Source organism: Phaethon aethereus (genome assembly GCF_964289735.1).
Source record: "Phaethon aethereus genome assembly, chromosome: 6".
In the NCBI taxonomy this organism is placed as follows: domain Eukaryota; kingdom Metazoa; phylum Chordata; class Aves; order Phaethontiformes; family Phaethontidae; genus Phaethon; species Phaethon aethereus.
This window is the reverse complement of record NC_138580.1, coordinates 22,746,036-22,760,840: the sequence shown is the minus strand read 5'-3', so window position 1 is coordinate 22,760,840 and position 14,805 is coordinate 22,746,036. Positions and strand designations below refer to the sequence as shown.

Below are 14,805 nucleotides of genomic sequence, written 5' to 3'. Positions count from 1 at the left end.
ATAGAAACTTCTAGTGAAGTTTTGAGTGCCACTGAAAATAAAGCCCCTCATCACTCATGAGGAACTACAATACATTTCATTTGTTTGACCACTAATTAATCAGTTCCATATCTACAACATCAAGGACCAAATGTTGAATAAAATTATGTACCTAGTCAGTTACCATGATACGGTTCATTACAAATGTAACAATGAAAACCAGAAAGACCCCAAAAATATTAATCAAAATGGTTCTCCAAGACCAGATCCAAATAACTGAAAACCAGTTAAGATCAACAACTCAAACAGGCAGTTCCGATCAGTGGCATTTCCATTGCAAAAATGCTATTTATGTTAGCCAAATAAATAGAATTCCAACAAGCAAAATACATTAAAGCAGTTACAAATGACTAACAGCTAACACATCAATTTCACCTCAGGCTGGGAACTCAGTGCTAAAATGAAGTTTATAATCCTATGAGCCCATTCAGTTATAAACTGGAGGTGGCAAATCAAGTGACTACAAACTACAGTCCCTATGTGTGAAAAATCAATACCTGAAAAGGTTTTCTCTGCCTCCTTTGACAGCAATTTAACAGGGAAAACAAAATGCATGTGTCTGTTAAAATGGAAGGATGAAGGGCTACAACAGAATGATGACCTTTAGACCAAAACCACGCTCTTCACTGCAGTCTAATCAGAAAAGCTTGATATGCTTTGTGTACAGATGAGGAAAAAGAAATCCAAGACAGATGTAGGATAAACCTGGGGAGAAGGTAACTGCAAATTACATTAGCGACCTGTTTTCTGAAACCAGCTCATCTTATATGGGATTTTTGTCCTGCTAAGGATATCGGAATTCTTCAGGACTAAGATGGTTTCCTCACAGGAAGCACTTGTATCAGCCAGTGCTGCAGAATTGTGTGTTCTGCATACTGGTTCCCATGCCCAGTACTATGTAGACAATGCAATGCATGTTAGCCTAAGATACTGTCACGAAGGGTACAGATAAACTGGTTCAATTGTAGCAGCTTTGCTTTGTTAATACTAAGATCATTGTGACACAAACTGATCCTGAGCCTGATCTATTTATCAAGTCTTTTACATGCAGGAGCTGAAGAATTAAAGCCACTTATTCACAGAGTTAGTAACAACTACTTAATTTTTTTGAAGGGATCTTCCTATTGTTTTGCAATATATCTTAATTGTATAAGGTAATCAATCATAATTCATGACTATAGTTCTCCAGTATTACTTTTTACAGCAGTTTTATTCCAATGACTTTTTTTAATAAGAACGCTCTCCTTTATCCATAAGTAAAATAATAAACTGTTAACCATGATAGAAAGAGCATCTCTTAGCACTGACAATGACTCTTGCTTAACATGAGGTATTTTCATCAGTGAGCTAGTTGTCATGCATTACCAGCATGTGTGCAGTAGCCTAGCGTGACACCAATTTGCATAATTTCTCTTCTCTAACAAGCTTCAAAAATAATAATAGGCATACAAGATAGAATCCATTCACTTTAAACTTCCTTTGGCAGCTATCTTTATGGAGCAGTTATCACAAGAACCTTTAAAGAATTAAGTTTAATAAGTTATAAATGTATATGCTATCTGGGCCTATAACCATCTAAGTTGAGTTCAGTAACAAAGACTAAGGCAAATCCACAAGCAATTGGCTTGACACCTTCCCAGCCAAAAAGACTGACAAAAAGTGGCAAGACAATGCCAATGTCCACTGCTGCTGACAGTTAATTATTGAACTTGAATATCAGTTTGTGACTTTGGGGTACAGATAGGTAAAAGAAAAGGACAGACAGTGATACACATAGAAGCTGCTCAGAGCTGTTACACCTGTGTATGTTATTTAATAATGCCTTAATCTACAGAGAGGAACAAAACCAACTTTGTTTTTTGCTGATCTGAACCCAAAAAAGATCTTACAATTTGTTAATATTTAAGGAAAGCAGAAAGATTAATGTGTTAGCAAACTCTGATGGGAAGCTAGTTTCAAGGAAAAAAAAAAGTGAAAATAGTTTTCCACAGTATAATATAACAACAGATGGACCTTTTCTTATCTTCATGACTTATGCATTTGTATATTCTGACTTGCATAGCGAACAACATTGCTGCAGTACTCTGATTCTCTCAGATATTCATCCAGTAAAAAGTCTGGCTTTGTAACTTCAAAGAATAATTTAGACCTTGCTACACTTTACTATATATTCTGATATATGGTCATCAATAAGAAAGATCTGATTTGTCTCTATCGCACAAGGGTCTTAGATGCCTGAAAGTCTACACAATTCACATATTGGCCTAATGCCCACTAATACAAAAACACATTACCAAAGGACTCAGCTCTGCCATTGATGGAAAAAGTACAAGCACCCCAGGAGAAACAACAGATTCCAATATGGACACAAACAAAACATTCTCAGAGCTTTCTCCTGCCAGGTATTTCACACTGAGAGGCACTAATCAATTTCAATTCCTACTGATTCATAGGATTTGAGGGAGATTAACACCTCCAAGAGCTGTGATCTTGAAGAAAGATCTTTCAGAATAGAATCTAAACACAGAATAAAGTAGCAAACTGGCCTGTTTTCCCAGATTAACTCTTGGGCTGCTGCAGCTGCTCCTGAGAAAGTTAAGAGAATGCCTGAACTTAAGTTTCAAAGAGAAAACATGACAGGTAAGGATGCTGTACCCTGCACTGGGTACAGTAACTATGACCTGTAATAACCAGCCTTTAGCAGTTCGTTAGCAGCTATTCAGTTTTCTTTTACATGTTGTTCAGTTTATGGAACAGCTCTATATTCAATACTGTGGGCTTTCAGAACTGGAAAGGGGAAAACATTTTGTAATACCATTCAACAAACAAACAAAAAAAGAGAGAATAGATAATACACTTGTATGTCACCACAAGCAGCACTGAACTGAGAAAATTCACCACCAAGAGTAAACTAGATTGTACACACAACATGAAGAAGGATCTACAGCACTATGTTTGCATCAAATTTTTAACAATGCTTTATCCTACAGACATTATGTTCTATGACATCATATAGCAATGGGTCATTTTTCCTCAGTGAGGATAACCTCTGCAAATAACCCCAGTTCCTACCTCTCTGTTTAAGCAGAGTACCTACTAAAAGAGCAAAGCCTGAAGCAGAATAAAAGCATGATGAGCAAAAGAGCATCCATTCAAGAAAGATATCTTTATATGGTATGAGCGATGTGGTATAAGGATTCTACTGTCTTATTTTAGGATGCTCCTTTTACTAGATAGCATTGTAAAAAGAGTTTACATTTCAAATACAATCATAGGAGTTAGGAGGAGTCAAGTGATACTCTTGACTGTAACTCACTTTCTGTACCACAGAAATACTTTTATACATGCTTCAAGCCCTCCATTTACAAATTGGATGAACTAGTACCTTGCAATAGTAATACCTTGTACTGAAAGGTGTCTCCTAGAGAGGCACCACCAGCTACATCTCTCTAAACATTACAGCAATATTCTGTTGCAATAGCACTCACAGAAGTCTCATCAGCTGTCCCCAGGTAACAGTGCAGAGGCACCTCGTGGATTGCTATGTTTATAAGTGTCCCTTGAGGCTCAGGCTTCTCTTGTTTGACCTGTGACTTTGTGGACCAGCTCAGCTAGCCATGGAGGTATGCTGGCAGCTCGTTCTCCAGTGCCTTGAAACCCTCTCTCAGAGCTCCAGAAGAGTATCTTTAAAGATAGGTGTGAGATGAAATAGACAGACGCACAGACTTAACAGGGATTCTGAAAACCCCTTTACTTTAGCTATTACAAGGAACAGAAACAAACAGTCTGGTATGGTTTAACCCCAGTGGGCAACTAAGCACCATGCAGCTGCTCACTCACTCCTCACCCCACCCTCAGCAGAATGGGGGAGAGAAATTGGAAAAAAAAAGTAAAAATTGGGGCTTGAGATAAAGACGGTTTAACACAGCAGAAAAGGAAGGGAATAACAATAATCATAGTAATAATGCTGATGATAAGAGAATATACAAAACAAGTGATGCACAATACAGTTGCTCACCACTTTCTGACGGACGCCCAGCCAGTTCCCGAGCCGCACGCCCCTGGCCAACTCTCCCCAGTTTATAAACTGAGCATGACATCAAATGGTATGGAATATCTCTTTGGTCAGTTTGGGGCAGCTGTTCTGGCTGTGCCCTCTCCCAGCTTCTCCCTGGCAGGGCATGAGAAGCTGAAAAGTCCTTGACTAGTGTAAGCACTACTTAGCCTCAAGTTGCGCCAGGGGAGGTTTAGATCAGATATTAGGAAAAATTTCTTCACTGAGAGGGTGGTCAGGCATTGGAACAGGCTGCCCAGTGAGGTGGTGGAGTTGCCATCTCTGGAAGTGTTCAAAAAACCTGCGGATGTGGCGCTTCAGGACATGGTTTAGGGGACATGGTGGCGCTGGATTAATGGTTGGACTTGATGATCTTAAAGGTCCTTTCCAACATAGTGATTCTGTGATTATGTAAAACATCAGTGTGTTATCAACTTATTCTCATACTAAATCCAAAATACAGCACTATACCAGCTACTAGGAAGAAAAGTAACTCCATCGCAGCAAAACCAGGACACAGTCAAAACAATAAACAACTTCAGTCTCAGCTTCCTGACATCTCAAACTCTTTAAGCTTCTAACTCACTGTAACTAGGACTCCTCAGTCTCTTCGTTCAAGCTTCTGCCATTTACTCTGAAACACAGCTGCTCTTCTTTTCTAAGTCATTCCTCCTGATCTCTGCAGCAAGCACCCTTTTTGTGGAAAGAGAGGCTGATTTTCCTTTAAAATGGCTGATAAGAATTCCTTTCCTTTTAATCTTCTGGCCTTTCTTCTTAGGTGGTTCCTCTTCAAACCCACTATGTGACCAAAACCTCCCACTGAAGTCTAGCTGCCCAGTTTAAAGCTTGATAACTGGCTTGTCACACAGAGTATTCAATCCTTTATTTAATGCCATTCACTCATCAAAATTTAATTTTTCCTCTTTGTTAGCTTTTGGCAGGTGCAAAATTTATTTCAACCAACCTACAGAAGCAGAACAACAGACAAGGCAAGTACACCTCCATTCAAAATGATGCTTGTAGTCTAATAGACTTATACACAGAAACTTACCAATGTCAAACAGAAATCATATATTGTATATACATTCCCTACATTGTCCCAGCTGTCAATATACTTATATGCACATTTCTGTGAATAGTTTCTCACATCACTACTATTCACACAATGGAAGGTTTGTTACTTAGCTTAGCACAGCAGTGCTTACACCAAAGAGATACTCACTTGAAGGTGTTCCAGCAAAAACAATATATTGTGCTGCTTTTTTTGAAATTGCCATATCTGATTTATATCCTTGTGGCATCAATTGTACAAAGATAATTTTCTATAATGCATTATTTATTTCCTGTTGTAATCAGACATCTGAGATAGTCATAAATATTTATATGTCCAGTTAATTCACTAATGAAAACTGAACTAATTCTAAAAATGGGATGTTATCTCAGAGGCACGCTGACCTAACAGTCAGGCTCAACCTTTACATTAGCGAAGGCAACCACCATATGGGAAGCAAATAACAGGAGCTGGAAGAAACTTGATCTTGAAAGCATGGTATACGAATGGGCAAAGGTATCAGGACAGAATAATTTTGTGTGTACCCTACAAACATTATCTCATTTTTCTCCATCTCTAATTTCCCAACTTGTAAAATTTGCAATAACATTCTCTACCCTTATAATCCTTTGCAATCTTCAGGCTTCTCACTAGCATTCCAGAGAGATTTCCTCTTCAGCAGTGGAAATATCTCTTCTACTTAGGCACTGAGTTAATGGCTTGTGTATTGGCCTGTGCAACGCAACTACCCTTTACAGCCTCTAAGAAATGTTTTGGGCTGCTGGCTGCCTGAGAATAGTTCCAGTACCATCTATGGATTGCAAGGGCCTATGGGCACAAATTACTCCAAGTTAGCTGGCTGTATTGATATCATGTCTCACTCAAACCAGGTCAACATAAACCACTAATAGAAGGATTTATTTACTACATCCACAAGAAACAATACAGTTCACCAATACAGTCACAAGAGAACAGAAATTAAAAGAAACACGTCTACATCCATCTAGACTCAGATCAGCCTTGAAGGCTCTTTGTATCTAATCAACTCATTGGGTTTTTTCAGCTCATGTGTTCCTCACAGAAGGGAATCCTACTTTGGCACCCATTTTTGCTTTATAATCCATCCCCACTTCTGGGGCAATTTGCCTTTGTCCGCTCCCCTAAAACACAAACTACTAGTCACTTATCTAAGAAGGGAGTAATCTGTCCCTCCATCAACTTATTGCACGCCATCTTCCGAAGAAGAGGCTGATGGCTTTAGGCCTGGTGTGAAGGGTTTCACCTGCCCCATAACACACTTTAGTGATTATTCACATTTAGCTCAACTTTTCATGATCTGTTAGTCCATTGTGAAGCATAATGTGAGCTGGAAAATGGTCAAACCTCAGAGACAAAGCCTCTGTATATGTTAACATTTAGATTTTTATGTATTTGTTATGTTGTAAATTAACAACCATACTTAAGCAGACATAAATTGGATCAATGAATGTGTCTCATTTAACTGAGTCTTTTAATAGAGGCTGCATGTGGTAATAATGAATGTTGCTGGAGTTAGACACTGGTTTAGCATGCAATCCTATTTTTGAGAGATGTTGTAACAAAGCATTTCCAAGGTAAGACTACAGATCATTGTCTAGTTCAGTCCAGAACACAGAGGAAACACTGCTCTCATGAGTCGGCAAGCAGAAGTACTATGCAAGCACTAAGAAGTAACGTTGCAGACTATGAACACTGCTTTCCTCTCATCACTACTGAGAAAGGTCAGACAGAAAAAGGCCACAAAGTACAACCACTGGTGATTTTGAAACTGCAAGTTCATACATCTTAGCTTCAAGGGCAAAAAAAAAAAAACCAAACCCAAACCAAACCCATCTGACAGGGACAGGTTCAAGAAAGCTATGTCCTGCTGGTCTTGTTCTCTGAACAATAACTCTCTTTCAAGGACCTCAGACCTATAGTGATTACAGAAATGATTCACTGGCCTCCTGAGCTCAAGGAACAAAAAAAGAGGATGAGAAATGAAAAGCTGTAAACCACAGTTCATTCTGTACCTTCAGCTACTGGATGCCAGTGAAAAAGGAAGAATGATGACTGAATCTGTCAGATGACAGTCACAGTCTTAGCAAATACATCAACTGCTTCATTCAGATTTAAAAAGGAAGTACAGAGCAAAGTCACAAAACCAGAAGAAATATGGTACTCCATGTAAAAATGAAATCCATTAGAGGTTTGGTTTTTGCCATGTGTATAAAGAAAACACTTAAAAAATGTGGCTGACAAAAGATGAAGAGACAACCATGCAAGTTTACAAGTTAAGTAAGTCCCTGATAAAACAATCACTTAAAGGAAACTACTGCAAAATCCAGAATTAATCCTTGACAAGGCAATTAGATTGCATCAGCAACTGAAATCATCCATACCAGAATGCCTCTTATCTTGACATAAGCAGCACAATGGATTACATAACTTTGGAAAAGTTTGCAATGTCACGGCATCTACTTCTCTTGGGAGCTGTATTTAACCTGAGGCCACCACCCTTGATCACTGCCTCAGCTATCCCACAGCCATGCCTCTGCCTGAGCATGTGCCCCATTCATCCAGACCCAAACCCTAACCCATGGACTTGATCCCCTGGCCAGACCTTGAGTCTGTCTTGTTGCTACAGACACCTGGCAGTCATTGGACTGTTGGCTGAGCCTGGCTGCCATTCCTGGGCCTGCCCCCCTCACCTGGCTGGGGTCCTGCCAGGGTGCCCCTATGCTCAGAGAGGCCACTGCCCCGGCAGCCCAGCTGGCAGCTGTGGCTCACTGCTCACCAGCCCTCGCAGAGCAGCCCTGCCCTCACTGCAGAGTGCCGGCTGGCACTTTAGCCAAGACTTTTTTCAGGCTAGCCTCCGTCAGAACATGCAAACACTTTCAGGTTTTTCAAACCAGAGAGTAGCGAAACCTACAGATCTACAGCGCTTTGAGTGCATATCAAAAGGCAAAACCAGTGAGATCCAACAGCCCTATTAACAGACGAGTCAGACACATCTTTTTTCTTCTCATGGTCACTATTTTCACATGTTTAGAGGAAGACAGATGAAGATACACATGCTACAGTATTGTCCAGTGATAACTGTTATGGTTCATAGACCCACTCTTAGACTAAACCTTAATGTCTGTATCTTACACTAGGTACTGTTTACATAGAAAATGTTCACTGAAATCAAAAGGAATGTGGTGTCAAACTTGTAAGGCAAATATTTTAAGGTAAACAAACTCTTTTTTGTCTTCTCTTGTTTCTTTTCTTCCTTCACACAAACTAAGCAAGTATTTGAGGCCATAAGGACATACTGTTCTTAATTAACTGAGTAATTATTAAGACAACCAGCATTTAATTACACAAAACCCCACACTGTAAAGCCAAACTCTATTTCAGAACCTGCTTTAAAAAAATCCTCTCTCCCAAAACCTATTTTCAAATTTAATTATTTTCTTCCTTCTATTAAATAAACAGCGCTTGCAAAATTCTGGCAATTTAGGATATATTATTTAAGAAAATTAGTCTTAGCCACAGATTATAAAATTACTCTGATCCAAAAGTCTCTGGAGTTCATGTAAGCGTAAGACTTAAGTTTGGACAGTAACAGAGTATTCTTCTGGCTGATGAAATATTCATACCCATTTGTCATCAAGACTTTAATGAGGAGGAATACAGCCTTTTCACTTTTCTTTAGTAAAGAACTGCCAAAGAACTTTCTTTCATTTAATTTTGAATGTTAGAGTAAGATGCCTCCTGAAACACTCCTAATAATGCCCTTTCCGGTACAACATAGTACCAGAGATACTTAAAATTTACTTGGAAAGATGACTCCATATTTCAGGTAGACAAATAAGGTTTATATATTTGCACCATCCAAAGTTTACAGAAGTTTTCATCATTAAAACTTCACACTACTACTATGTTTTCTGCATCTCTCCAGATATACCATTGTTAAGACTCAGAAAAGTCACGTTAAATACAGTCAGCTATACCACAGGTCACCTTAAAACTATTAAAAAGGGACTATAATAAATTTCTCATAGTGGTGGTACAATGTTCAGGACATTCCTTAAAAGAAAGGGTCCCAGCAGCAGCAATTCTTGTAACTTCTATTTACGAAGATATAAAGTGTAACTTTGTGGCAGCACTTCATGCACTTTTTCCTGATACACAAACAGAAGTCTAACTGTATGTAGTTTTTCCATTAATTTTCTGATCCTTATTTAATTATTTGGTTAAGGACAAGCAGCTATGTATCTGTAACTGACTGCATTCAGAACAGACAGGAAAGCATGACAAAAAAAGCTGAGTTCTTAAAGGAAAAGACAACTTGCTCTCCAAAACTTGCTCTCCAACCCACTTCAAAAGTAGAATGAGCATGTAGGTAATGGGGGACATGCACGACAACACACCAGTTAACATGGTCGCTTCTATGAAAGATTGTGAGCATGGAGACAGTAACCAACTGGATGATGAAAAGAAAGAGAAAGGTGAAAGCCCCAGGAATGGTATGTAACTGTAAGAGCTTGCAACTGGCATGGGGGAGAGAGCAATAAATCTGCTTCCAAAGAAAAGTATAGCATGACTTTTTACAGATCTAGATATACACTTGTGTGCAGTGAATTCTTTCCCTCTGTACCTCTGAGAAACTACAGGAATTAAAGCAATCACCTCCTTCAGAGCCCTACCAAGTAAAAAAAAAAAAAAAAAACAAACCAAATTTATTGAGCCCTTGCAGCACTGTGGTGCTGATTGCTGGGTGCCTCTCCAGCTGCTTCAGCGTGTCCCACTCTACTGCCAGCTTCCTGACTTTCAAACACTTCATCTGTGGCCACAATGAGCAACCTCACGTTGCTTTACTGTGCAGTGATGATTGCTGGGTCTTAGTCCCAGGGGGTTTCCAGTTTCACTTTGGTTTAAGATTGTAATAGCAGTTTCCTGCCTCATGTGCGTGTTATCAGAGCTTCTGTCACTGCTCCCTGAGGAGCTGTTTGTAGTCCTTTCTTCCCAAGTGCTTAATAGGCCCTTTATTCTCTTTCAGTGCACCCATGGTAAAATGCAAATGAGAGCTGAACAGAAACTCTGCTGCAATACCCGAGTTTGTGCATGCATGTGTTACACGTTATATTCACCTGTAAGTACAGGTCAATCATAGAATCATTAATGTTGGAAAGGACCTCTAAGATCATCAAGTCCAACCATCAACCCAACACCACCATGCCCACTAAATTACATGTCAGAGCCAGCTGATACTGCCAATCAAAAGAGAAACTCAGATTAACTATCTCCAGAGAACTCTCTGAAAACTGGAACTTACTAGTATTTGGCATCTACAGCCACCCCATGACTTCTCTCTTCAGGAATACCTTGCCAGGAATCAGGACGAATGATGGCAGCATGTGGAAGAAAATGTGAGGAAACCTTAAGGTAGCTGTACCAAGAACCATACCTTGAGGAAGTAGTAGCATTGCAACCTCCTTGTCCAGAGTGCAGCCCTGAAGGCGAAAAAGCTGGTTTTTCCATTTTTCTTCTTGTGGAGCTAATTAGTTTGCAAAAGATGTGCCCCTGGATACACAGACTTTTATATGTGAAAAGATCACCCTAATTTATGAAGGGGGAGCAGGATGTGGACTCTTCACAAATGTTTACAGCTGAAAGGACATTATCTGATTTAACAAGTACCTAAATTGCATTCTCTGCTGTTCCTTGTACATGTTGCATCACCCAGTCTCTCAGCCTGTCACAAAGAGCACCCGCCTTCCAGCTCAGAGAGTGGATGAATTTTCCGTTCCAAATGCCTTTTCATGAGTCGGTCAAAAGAAGGTGTTCATTTCACAGCAGTCAGTTTGCTGCTATTAGGGAGTGTGAAACTGAGCACATTTTCTCAGCAGTGCTGCTGAACTTTGCAAAGCTCTCAGCTGAGCAACCTTATGCCATCACAAATCACCATGCCACAACCTTTTGTCCAGCTATCAAACCAGCTAGTTTCTCTATATTGAAACATATACATTACTACAGCCAACCATGACAGTTCTTCACTCTTCAAACCGGAAAAAGGACAAACTACCACTAGTGAGAAGCAACTTACCCTACTTACACGAGTCACTGACACGCTCCTTCAGTTTATTGTTAGTTGACTTCGGCAGACCCTCCAAACCTTCTGCCAGCATATAAATTGCTTCCATTCCCTGGACCTATGAAAGGAACACCAGCAATGGAGCTGCACTAACATCACCTTCCTATTTATTATCAGTTGCTAAACTCAAGTCACTTACTTTGACTAACACTGGTCCTTCCTCTACATTTGATGACAATATATGTGATTTTCAATACAGCAATCAGTTTAGTTTTATAATCATTTTTCAATGATACAGTGATTTTGCCACAAAACATGAGGCATCATATCAGATACATAAGCAAATTCCCTACCTTTCCGCGTATTCAAAGTATTTGTTACAAAAGAGTGTAAGACCCACAGTTGAAAAATATCCTTTTAATTAAATTAATGGGGGATCTTCCCTATAAACATAATTGCAGGTGATATTTTAACACTTTTACAAAAGTACAAAGAATAGGTGATTTTTAAATACTCTAACATTTTGAAGATATACCCTTCTTTCTTGAAATCACTTTTAATCACAGGAAATATTTCTAATCATGTTCCTATTTCTACTATATTGATCTCATTTCATAATCTCTCCTGGCTTGCCTCTCAGAGCCATTAATTCAATGCTCCATCTGCTACAGTTGCTTATACTGCAGGTGACATTTATGTTAGGTTTGTTTCCTCAGAAAAAAATGTATTAGAAAAGGTAGTCTGACAGGTCTTTATATCCACTTCGCAGGCTACATGCAGAATATAAAGATCATCCATGTAACTATTGACAGAAACGATGAAAAAACAAGTGAAGACAACAAAAAGTGCACCAAACGTGCCCTCTTCTTACAAGTGAAATGGCATTAAATCACATCTATCATTCAGCCCTCCAGTAAGTTTAAAATATAGAGTGAAAAACCTACAAGGAGACATGGAAATTGCCATCCTGCTCTGTACTTTTTACTACTCCTCCTGCCTAACGCACTCAGTCTGAGTTTATTCCCCACACATCCAGGAAAACTCCTAGCAACAGCAATGTTACATACTTTCAATATCAGAAATGGGACTTTTAGTATTCTTTTACTTTCAGAACAGATTTTATACCAATTCTTTAGAGAAAATGCAACTATGTAAGAAATAGCTCAGTGACAAGTTGTGTGGACATGCTACAAACATGACAGGATTGTTCCGTGGCAGAGAAGTAACTCGATACTTGTTACATAGGTGGTATCTAGACTGCCTACCTGACATATTTAGAGGTCAGGAACCTGAAAGAGAACAGCTGCTTCTCTCTCTGTGCCTCCAGGTTTTGCTGGCTAATCCCAAGTTAATGTATTAAAAAGTATGCAATAACTGGCACAGGGAACTTTCCAAAAATTTCTCCGTTTTCTAAATCAAAGGGCAAATATACTGGAGAACAACTGTTTAAAAATGGTTTTTAAAACAAATGACTCAATAAAATGACAGATCCTGCAAAATCTGGGGTAAGCTCCTGAGCATTTGAAAGGAAACTACCTTCTACCAGCCAGAGTCTTGGTGTGTTCAGTGGTCTGACCCTCAGGCCTTCTTTACCCTACGGGGCAATGCTTTCTCTGGAAATCATCGCACGACACTAAGCTATTTGTCCATTTCCTTTTTCTCTGTTTATGGAAATTCTTACTTTGTGTTAAAATTTACTGCCAATTGGATAATTCTGGATACATTTATTCAGGGAAAAAAAGAAGCAATCCTGAAGAAAGAAGTGGTTCTGAAACCTCTAGCCCTGCCTGTCTTTCAGGCCCAAATTCCCTTCCACCCTTCAGTTCATGTTAGGCTGGATAACAAAGAAGAATAGAAGTAGGGACACCATGGAAGAAACGAGAATTGGCAACAGTACTGGTCACCAAAGAACTGCAGAACAAATTATTCTTATAGCTGAACTATCATAAACCATTTCTCTCTTTTCCTGACATTTACTTAATGCCTAAGTTGAGGATAGAAGTAGCAGAGAACACCGAATCAGGAAAACTCTCCACCTGGCAAAGTTTAGTAAAATTCTGCTTGCTCGGGGAAATATTTATGAAACAATGGATGGGATTTTTCTTTTTCCAAGTAGTAGTCAAACATAAAGACAAGATTCCCCCTTGGAATCAGCACTACTCTTCTAGTTGTATGCCTACCTAGGAAATTAAAGAGAGCAGACACAGCACTGTTTCCATCAGATTTAAGCAGCACTTTCTGTTGTTTCAGATTTCAGTGCCCAGAAGAAAATTTTCCCTAAATATTCCCATCTTTTCATTTATTATCCCCCCCAAAATACCAAAGATGCCTCTACATTCTTATATCTTAATAAAAGCCTAGTATATTTTTGCATACAACACACTATTTCCATATGAATCTCAAATCCGTATTTAGTGTCAGCCTTGCAGCTGGACTCAAGCAGCCCATAGGAAAACAAGTGCCCTCCCCCTTTGCAGGATACCTCCCCCACCGCAGGATATTATAAAGCCTTTACCAAAGCATTTACAGTATGCTGCTTATTAGTGACACAGAGTCCTTCTAAAGAATCATCCTGCAAAAAACTTCTACTCAGGAAAGCTATAAGTAGAAAATGTCATGTCTAGAACAAGGAGATGCAGGATTGCAGTTAGCAAGCTTTATCTGAGACTTGCACACCCGGGTCCAAATGCAAGGAACAGAAAAGGCTGGGAAGGCAGCAAAGGGAAGGCACAACTGCACACCTACAAGTGCAGTACAGCCTCCATGGTAGAGCTGGAACTGTGTCAAGGACAGAGTAGAGGGTTTACTTGGTACTACAGCAATCTGATACACTTGGGCCTTAGGGCAGCTTTACCAGAGTAGATATCATTGCAACACCCCAAGATCCTCTACCTAGTCCCCAAAATGTTTATATATTTGCAAGTCACAAAGCATTTTAGAGAGGAAACCACGGCATATAATACATATCACTGTGTATTCTATAAATATATCTATCTTGCAAAGACAGCTTTGTCAAGGACACAGGCATCTGCTGGCTAATAGGAGTCAAATCTTTTATACACATGGATAACTGCATATCTCTGCAAAAATGTGCTAATCTAACTATGTTTTGTCTTGCAAGAGTGAAGATCACCTTAGCGCGACAGTGCCAACTGTCTTGTCATTAGCTCCATTATAACAATGACTTAAAATGAGCTACTCTTGTTACTATACACATACTAAGAACCCCATGCAAGAATTCTTTTCTTTTTTTTAAAAGAGCTAACACTTAGATATGTAAATCCTTAGTTAGAAACTGTGTTACCGACCGCATTAATATTCTCAGTGAACTGATTTTTCTTTTAAAAATTTTTAATAATGAAATCCCTGGGTTTCATTTCACAATAAGTTGACACTGACAGGGCAATTGAATCCTGACGAGAAAGAGAGGTACCGCTTAATTTTTTTGGCAAAATATCCAAACAGGAAAAAGTATACCATGAGTCAGTTCTTCAGACAGGAGTTATAATGAAAGCAGTACAGGCTGCTTCACAATCCATCCTTTCTTATAGTATCAAGGTT

General features: G+C 39.2%; 1 protein-coding gene across 1 annotated transcript in view; it reads right to left on the bottom strand.

The window, feature by feature from the left end:
• Positions 1–14,805, bottom strand: part of MYO3B (myosin IIIB) — a gene marked incomplete at its 3' end in the record, with an annotated part of 198,739 nt that overhangs the window by 182,987 nt on the left and 947 nt on the right.